Source organism: Rhinolophus sinicus, chromosome 17 (genome assembly GCF_057876585.1).
Source record: "Rhinolophus sinicus isolate RSI-liver-muscle chromosome 17, RSI-T2T, whole genome shotgun sequence".
Classification (NCBI taxonomy): domain Eukaryota; kingdom Metazoa; phylum Chordata; class Mammalia; order Chiroptera; family Rhinolophidae; genus Rhinolophus; species Rhinolophus sinicus.
In genome coordinates this window covers 38,441,526-38,450,016 of record NC_142517.1, presented here as the reverse complement: position 1 = coordinate 38,450,016, position 8,491 = coordinate 38,441,526, and positions in this window count along the sequence as shown.

Here is an 8,491-nt window from a genome sequence, read left to right as displayed (position 1 = left end):
TCACCTAAAACCATGTACACACACCCTCCACAAGTAACTTCTCCATCTTGAGTGAAATTTTAAAGAAATTAACATTTATTAAAATCTGTGAAGCTGTGATTATGAGGAATTCTGAATAGAATTGAACATTTGTCTTTCCTTAGATTTTTGGTGGGTTTCACCGTAGGAATAGGAAAAATGTAATAAGATAATCGTTAACTTTTGAGTCGTCAGTGTGCATAGTTTTCTTTGAGATACAGTTAGGAAAAATACATCCAATTATCTAGTTGTTTTCCTCAAATGGAGTCTTTGAAAAAAGGACATAGCCATTAACAAAAGGATAATTAATATCTTTGATCTTTTTATGGGAGAAAATTTCCATCTTTATGATATAATTGCAAAGTCCCAAAATCTAAAAGAATCTTTTCTCACTCATGCTGCATGAGCTGGTCTTCCTTATTTGTTTTTGGATTAGTTCCCAATTGACATCAGACACAGCAGCAAGACCCTTTTTTCTTTTGTGTGGTATCAGGCAGCATCAATTTGTGAGTTGTAAATACCCAACTCTCTCCTGGAGATTAGCCTTAAATTGCCCTGGGGACAATTGCAGAATTAAAAAAAAAAAAAATCTAACTTTCAAACGGAGCAGGAAGCAGCTTGTCCATAATAAATCACCAGTAAGCAAGTGTTCTGAGAAGGAAAAAGTTGATATTACAGAGATAGTATTTTTCTTTCAGCAGAAAAGATCTTTCAGTGAATTTGGAACTGACAGCCTTGAAAACCTAGTCAGCTAAGACTCTGAATGTCACAAACTTAAGAAATGTTATTGTGTTTTACATACTTGAGTATGCTTTTTCCTCTAATTGGGAGGTAGTTGCATTCAAATGTTCAAATTATTTACAGCATTTGTAAACTCCACACATGTAAGGCCACAGTTCACTTCTTGTTTATATGACAAGGAGTTTGACTAATCCATTTAATTATCAATAGGAATAAAGCTTCAATGAGGATAAAACTGTGGGAAGACAAAGAGTTATTCTTTGGACACTGTGTATAATTATACAGAAATTTTCTTAATGCATTATTGTATGTTAGAAAGGAAAAGGCAATGGCCTGGGGGTAAGAAGACTGGTCCTAAGTGGTGTTTTACTGCTACCAGCTTAGAACCCTGGATAAATTAGCTAATCTCTCTGGATCTCAGTTTCCTCAGCTGTTATTGGGGAGGATTGTATTGAGACTTCTGTTAATGTCCATTACTACTGCTATGTAACAAATCATCCCAAATTTACTGACATAAAACAACCACCATTTTACTGTGCAAACAGATTCTATGGGTTACATATTCAGGAATGGTTCAGCTGGGCAATTCTTTTGCTTCTTAAGGCAATTGCTAAGGTCACTCAAAGGTACTCAGCTGACAGATGAGATGGTCTGGAAGGTTGAAGACAATTTGACTGACATTGCTTGGTAGAGATGAGCTCAGTCTGTCGATTGGAACACCTGCCCCTGACTTGTCCAACCTGGTGACTTTTCCAGCCTGGTATCCCAAGGCAGTCAAAGTTCTTAAATTGTAACTGGCTTTTCCCAGAGCGAGCATACCAAAAGAACAAAGTGGTTGCAACCTAGTCTGGGAGATCACACACCATCATCTTCACTGCATTCTAGTTGTCATAAGTCTACCCAGATTCAAGAGCAAAGGATTGAGATCCCACCTTTTGATGAGAGTAATATCAAAGAATTTTGTAGCCATATTTTAAAACCACTACACACCTATTTATAATACTATTTCTTATCGTGCTTTTCCAACAGTGTGTCTATTCCCTTCTTCCTTCCTTCCTTCCTTCCTTCCTTCCTTCCTTCCTTCCTTCCTTCCTTCCTTCCTTTTTTCTCTTTCTCTTTCCCTCCTTCTTTCCTTCCTTCTTTCCCTCCTTCCTTCCTTCCTTCCTTCCCTCCTTTCTCCTTCCTTCCTTCCTTCCTTCCTTCCTTCCTTCCTTCCTTCCTTCCTTCCTTCCTTCCTTTTTTATCTTTCTCTCTTTCTTCAAATATTTAAATATTTTGTTCCCTACTCTGGTCAGGCATATTGGGTGGCATACAGTAAAATAAAAGGGCAAAACAGAAACATAATCTCTGTCCTTGTGGCGCTTATAGTCCAATGAAGGACACACATGTTAATCAAATGAAGGTAAGTATATAATTACAAACTCTGCCAAGTGCCGCCAAGGAAAGGTATGAGGCTCTCTTCCACAGCAGAGAGACATGCTTCAATCAAGGTACAGGGAGATTTTCTGGTCAAGATGGCAGAGTAGGTAAATGCCATGCTTACTTTCCCTTACATCACAGCAAAATTACAGCTAAACCACAAAACAAGCATCATTGAGAATCACCTGAAGTCTTGCTGAACCAAAGTCCTACAACTAAGGACATAAAGAAGAAACCACCTCGAGAGGGGCAGAAACACGGAATCGGCTGGTCCCATTAAAAATCGGGAGGGATATTATGGCTGCAGAGGTCACCCCCTGGAGGAGTGAGGGGTCCCAGCACCATGCCAGGCTCCCTAGCCCAGGGCTCCAGGACTGGAGAGAGAAGTCCCCATCTTTTCTGGTTGTGAAAACCAGCAGAGATTGTGGCTGAGTGGGACAGAGGGTGGCTACACTCTGAGGTGCTCCTCTTGGAGGGCCCGCATATGGACTTACTTGTTGATGGATTCTCTCACTGTGAGCTCCAGCTCTGGAGCAGCAGCTTGAGGGGCAAGAGGGACATGCAGAGAAGAACTGAGTTGTCTGGCTTCAGGGTGAAGGATGAAGGGGTAGCTTTCTCCTGGCTGGAGGAGCTGGCAGAAGCCATTGTTTCTTTGCTGAGACCTCCCCTCTCCCTATGTGCAGATGCAGCAGCCACCATATCTGAATCTCCATCAGCTTGGCTAACACTATTCATTAGCCTGGCCCTAGTGATTCTGAGACCATGCCACACCAAAATCTGGGGCACACCCAAGCCATTTCCAGTGGCTTTTATTTTTTACAAACCACTGTCTTGTCTCATGCAGCAGACTTTCCTAAAGTCTCTCAAAGGTTCATAAAACACAAACAAGCAGCATCTGGTGTCAGCATGCCCCATATCTCTTGCTGAGCTTGCCTAAGCCCAGCACTAGCAGCAGCCAGCCTTGGTTCACGGCTTCACCTCTCAAGACACCTCCAAGAACAGTGCAGGTAGCAGCCATCTCTGGATTGTCCTGCCAGGTGGCTGCAGGCAGGGCACAGGCTGTGGCTGAAATTGGCCTGTAGTGGGTCCCCTCCCAGGTGGCCCTGGGGCTGGCACATGCAGTGCCAGTTTTGAACTGAGCTGGAGCATCACCTGCCCACCTCCAAGGATGACACACACAAAGGGCAGACTGGGCATGCACCAGTGCCCTGCTAAAGCAAATCGTGCTCCATAGCGTCAACCCCTCCACAATAACGCCTTTACTGTAATAACAGCCAGTGCTCACAACCGATGAGCATCTTTCCACTAGGATGCAAACAGCAACCAAGTCTCAACTACAACAGGGAGACACACACAACCCATGCAAGGGCCACGCCTAATGCACCTGGCTCAGGTGAACAGAGAGACTGCACCACTGGGTCACACAGGACACCTACTACATAAGGCTACTCTACTAAGCCCAGGAGATATAGCAGCCCTACAAAATACATAGAAACAAACACAGGGAGGCACCCAAAATGGAGAGACAAACATGCCCTAAATAAAAGAACAGAACAAAGCTCCAGGAAAAGAACTAAACAAAATGAAGACAAGCAATCTATGAGATGCAGAGTTCAAGACACTGGTTATAAGGATGCTCACTGATCACATGGAGAACTTCAACAGAGATAGAAAACATAAAAATGGAGATAGAAAACCTGAAAAAGAACCTATCAGAAATAAAAAATACAATAACTTAAATGAAAAATACATTACAGGGAATGAACAGTAGATTAGATGAAGCAGATGATCAAATCAGAGATTTAGAAGATAAAGTCCAGAAAACACCCAAACAGAACAGCAATAAATAAATAATCCAAAAAAATGCAGGTAGTTTAAGGGGCCTCTGGGATAATATCAAGCATGCCAAAATTTGCATCCGAGGGGGACCAGAAGGAGGAGAGAGAGAGCAAGGAATTGAAACCTATTTGAAGAAATGATGGAAAAGTTCCCTAACCTGGTGAAGGAAATGGATATTCAAGCCCAGGAAGTGCAGAGCGTTCCAAAGAATATGAATGCAAAGAGGCCCACACCAAGACACATAATTAAAATTCCAAAATTTAAAGACAAAGAATCTCAAAAGCAGCAAGAGAAAAGCAGTTAGTTACCTACAAGGGAGTTTCCATAAGACTGTCAGCTGATTTCTCGACAGACACTTTGCAAGCCAGAAGGGAATGGCAGAAAACATTCAAAGTGATGAAAAGCAATGACCTATAACCAATATTACTCTACCTAGCAAAGCTATCATTTAGAATCAAAGGACAGATAAAGAGCTTCCCAGATAAGAAAAAGCTAAAGGATTTCATCGCTACTAATATTATAAGAAATCTTAAAGGGACTTCTTTATGATGGAAAAAAAAAGATAAAAATATGAATAATAAAATGGCAATAACTACATATCTATCAATAATTACTTTAAACGTAAATGGATTAAATGCTCCAATAAAAAGACATAGGGTGGCTGGCTGAATGGATAAGAAAACAAGACCCATGTGTATGCTGTCTACAAGAGACTTACTTCAGATCAAAAGACACACACAGACTGAAAGTGAAAGGATGAAAAAGGTTATTTTATGAAAATGGAAAAAAAGAAAGAAAGAAAAAGTGAGGTAGCAATATTTATACCAGACAAAATAGACTTTAGAACAAAGGCTATAACAAGAGACAAGAATCCAGTAATCCCACTTCTGGGTGTTTATCAGAACAAACCCCAAATGCTACTTCGAGGAGATGTGTTCATCTAACATTCACTACAGCATTATTTACAACAGCCAAGATATGAAGGCAACCTGGGTGTCCCTAAATGGATGAATGGATAAAGAATTGGTACATATATACAATGGAATATTACTCAGCCATTGGAAAGAATGAAATCTTGCCATCTGCGACAACATGGATGGACCTAGAGGGTATTGTGCTGAGTGTAGTAAGTCAGACAGCGAAAGACAAATGTCATATGATTTCACTTGTAAGTAGTATTCCATTGTATATATGTACCACCTCTAAAGAACAAAATAAACAGACAAATGAAACAAACAAACTCATAGATACAGAGAACATTTTGATGATTGCCAGATGGGAGGGGGTTGGGGGTGGGTGAAAAAGGAGAAGGGATTAAGAAGAACACATTGGTTGTTACACAGTAGTAATGGGGATGTAGAGTATAGGGTAAGTAATATAGTTAATAATATTGTAATAACTATATGTGGTCTCAGATGAGTACTAGATTTATCAGGTTGATAGATGGGAGGGGGGTTAGGGGCAGGGTGAAAAAGGCGAAGGGATTAAAAATACAAATTGGAAGTTACAAAATCATCAATGGGATATAAAGTAAAGCATGGAGAATACAATTGATAATATGGTAATAACTATGTACAGTGCCAGGTGAGTACTAGACTAGTCAGGGGGATCACTTCTTATATAAATGTCTAACCACCATACAATATACCTGATGTGATGTACAGCATGGGGAATATAGTCAATAATACTGTGGTAGCATAGTACGGTATCAGACGGTTGCTGGGCTTATGGTGATCACTTATTTAGGTATACAAATGTTGAATAACTATGGTGTACACCTGAAGCGAATATAATATTGTATGTTAGCTGTATTTTAATAAAAATCTTTTTTAAAAATTTATGCCCCCCCACAAAAAAAAAATATCAAGGTGCAGGGAGGCTTCCCCAAGGAAGAAATGTGTACTTTGTAATCTAAAGAATGTGTTGGAGTTGGCTAGGTGAAAGGTATCAATATTTCTCTAGTCAAGATTCCCTCTGGTTGCCCCACAGCCCCTAACTCTCATAATGTAGAAGTTACGTGTTCGATGTTGAATATGTACCCAGCCTGCTATTTGTTCTTGCTCTCATGAACCTCTACTGGCTCCCTACTGTTAGCTGAATACAATCAGTGGATTGAATATGGCATTGGAAGCCCTCTGTGCGCTGACTCCATCCTAACTTCTTGGCCTCATCTCCCCTAACCCCTTTCGGATTCCGTGCTCCAGCCACACCAGTCTACTTGATACTCCCAGGGCATGCATTGATTTTCCGGCCTCTGCTCTTTTGTTCTCACTGATTTCTCTTTCTGAGATGACCTTCCCCTTTGTCTCCCGCCCCCCTTAAAATGCTTTTCATTTTTCCAGGTTATCATCAAGGGCCACCTCCGTTATGAATCCTTTCCTAATCCCTGGGCCATAATTACTCTATCTTTTAAGAGTTCTCATAGCCCTTTACTGATACCTTCTTTCCATTGTGCTTTGTTAGATGTTTACTCACGCCTACTAAATTTTAAGATCCTTGAAGGCAGGAACCAAGTCTCTGTTCTCAAAAGTGCCTATCTCAGTATTTTCCCCATAGCAAGCATTCAATAATTGTTTGGGTAATGAATGAATAAGTAAATATTACTTTATAGGGCTATAAAGTGCAGGGACTTTTGCCACCTTTTTGTATTCTGTGCATTCAGCATAGGGGGTAGTACCTGATATTGATTTTTCACTGTAAAAAAGCTTGTAGCTTTCATATGTACATATTTTAAATACCACTGAATCTATTAAAACGTTTTGTACACAGTGTTGGTTACACTTTTAAACACTTCCACTAAATTATAAATTCTGTGGGGAAGGAACTGTGTCTTCCCTATATTTGTGTATTTTATACTCCCACATATTTGTTTTATATATGTCACTGATATAAAATAAAAATGCTTATAAACTATTTCCTAAGTACAAAAGTTGTTCAGATTCTTTGCACGTTTATTATACACATATCACTGTGCTAAGCAATATGTAAATGTGGGTGCATATATACATATATATTAAAACTCTGTGTAAACACAGTTTGCCGTGGGTCTGGATGTGCTGTAAAGGAAGTGATCTAGCCTGAAAAGTAACCACGTCTAGCAAGTCTTTACTATAACTCAATAATCCTTAAGTAGGTCTCAATCTTGTTCTTCAGTATTGCCGTCATACACGTGTTTCCATGGTACTTGTTTGCATATTAATTTTTGTTATTTTTGGTGACGATGAGAATGATGAGTTTGTGTGTGGAGTAGTGGAGCCACAAGACTGGAAGCAGAATTGATAGTTATAAAATGACAAATGATTAGCACTAGAAGACCAGTGAGTCCAGCTCCTTTATTCTACAGATGGAGAAACTGAGGCTCAGGTTCACATTCTTGCCTTCATACCCCATGATGCTCATGACTGACATAAAACAGGAGACTTCACAAATTAAAGGAAGCACAAAGTTTATTGGCTGATTTTTCTCAGAGGGTCTCTTCCAACCAGCATCGTTCTGGAACACATGTATTGTATCCCAGTCAGAGCTTAGCAAGTGCACTTATTCCTACCACAAACGACATCATCCATTCCACCTTGGAAGCCACAGTGCTCACCCCCACCCGTTCTCAGCGGTTGCTAAGAAGTCCTCTGATTTCATTGACCTCTCTGTGTCCTGGAGCCTTGACCTGTAAGGCTCCCTGGTGCCAGAATGTCTGCAGCTGTAGGATCAAAGACCCTCAGGGGGAAAATCCGCTCTTAACTGAGATGAAAATGGGGTGAGTTATTAGGAAGACCAGCTATATGCCCCAGAACCCAGCTCATCTGGAAAATGCTTGAACTGTATCCCAAATATAAACATCTTTAACACAGCATAAAGCAGAGACAGAGTCTCCTGCCGGCCACGCTTGGCCACATTCCACCTGCCCTCTGAAGGGACTTGATACGCTTGGTACATAGTAAATGCTTAATAAATAATCTGGGAAATAAGTGAATGAGTGAGGTGGCATGTAATGAAAGATAAATATAGCAAAATTGTTAAGAGCAAAAGATAAGTAAGAAGTTAAAAATTAAAAAATGGGGGTTAATATTTAAAAGTAAGTCTTAAATTGAATCTAAAGTCTCTTTCCAGATTCCTGGTAAGCAAGGCAAAAAGGGCGCCACGCAGTGGGCGTTACTTAGTGCTCATTGGGGAAGAGAACACAGCATTCCAAGGCAGCTCATGTTTTCCTATTTCTGAGAGGTATGAGTTGTGTGGGAAATCATTCTACTACAACAAAGTATCATTTATTTCTTGAGGATATGTGAAGATACTTCCTTGGTTTACAGCCACAGTGGTTGTTTGCAACAGGTTGGCAATACCCCTCCCAAGTGGCGGTTGTTCCAAGTCTCTGCTTAAAGAGAATAAATGCATTTTGGTGACCACCCCCTGGCTGCCTGTAAGTGCTTTTTCTCCACAATCCTTTCAGGACCCACTGTTTGAAGCTGAACCTCAGAGC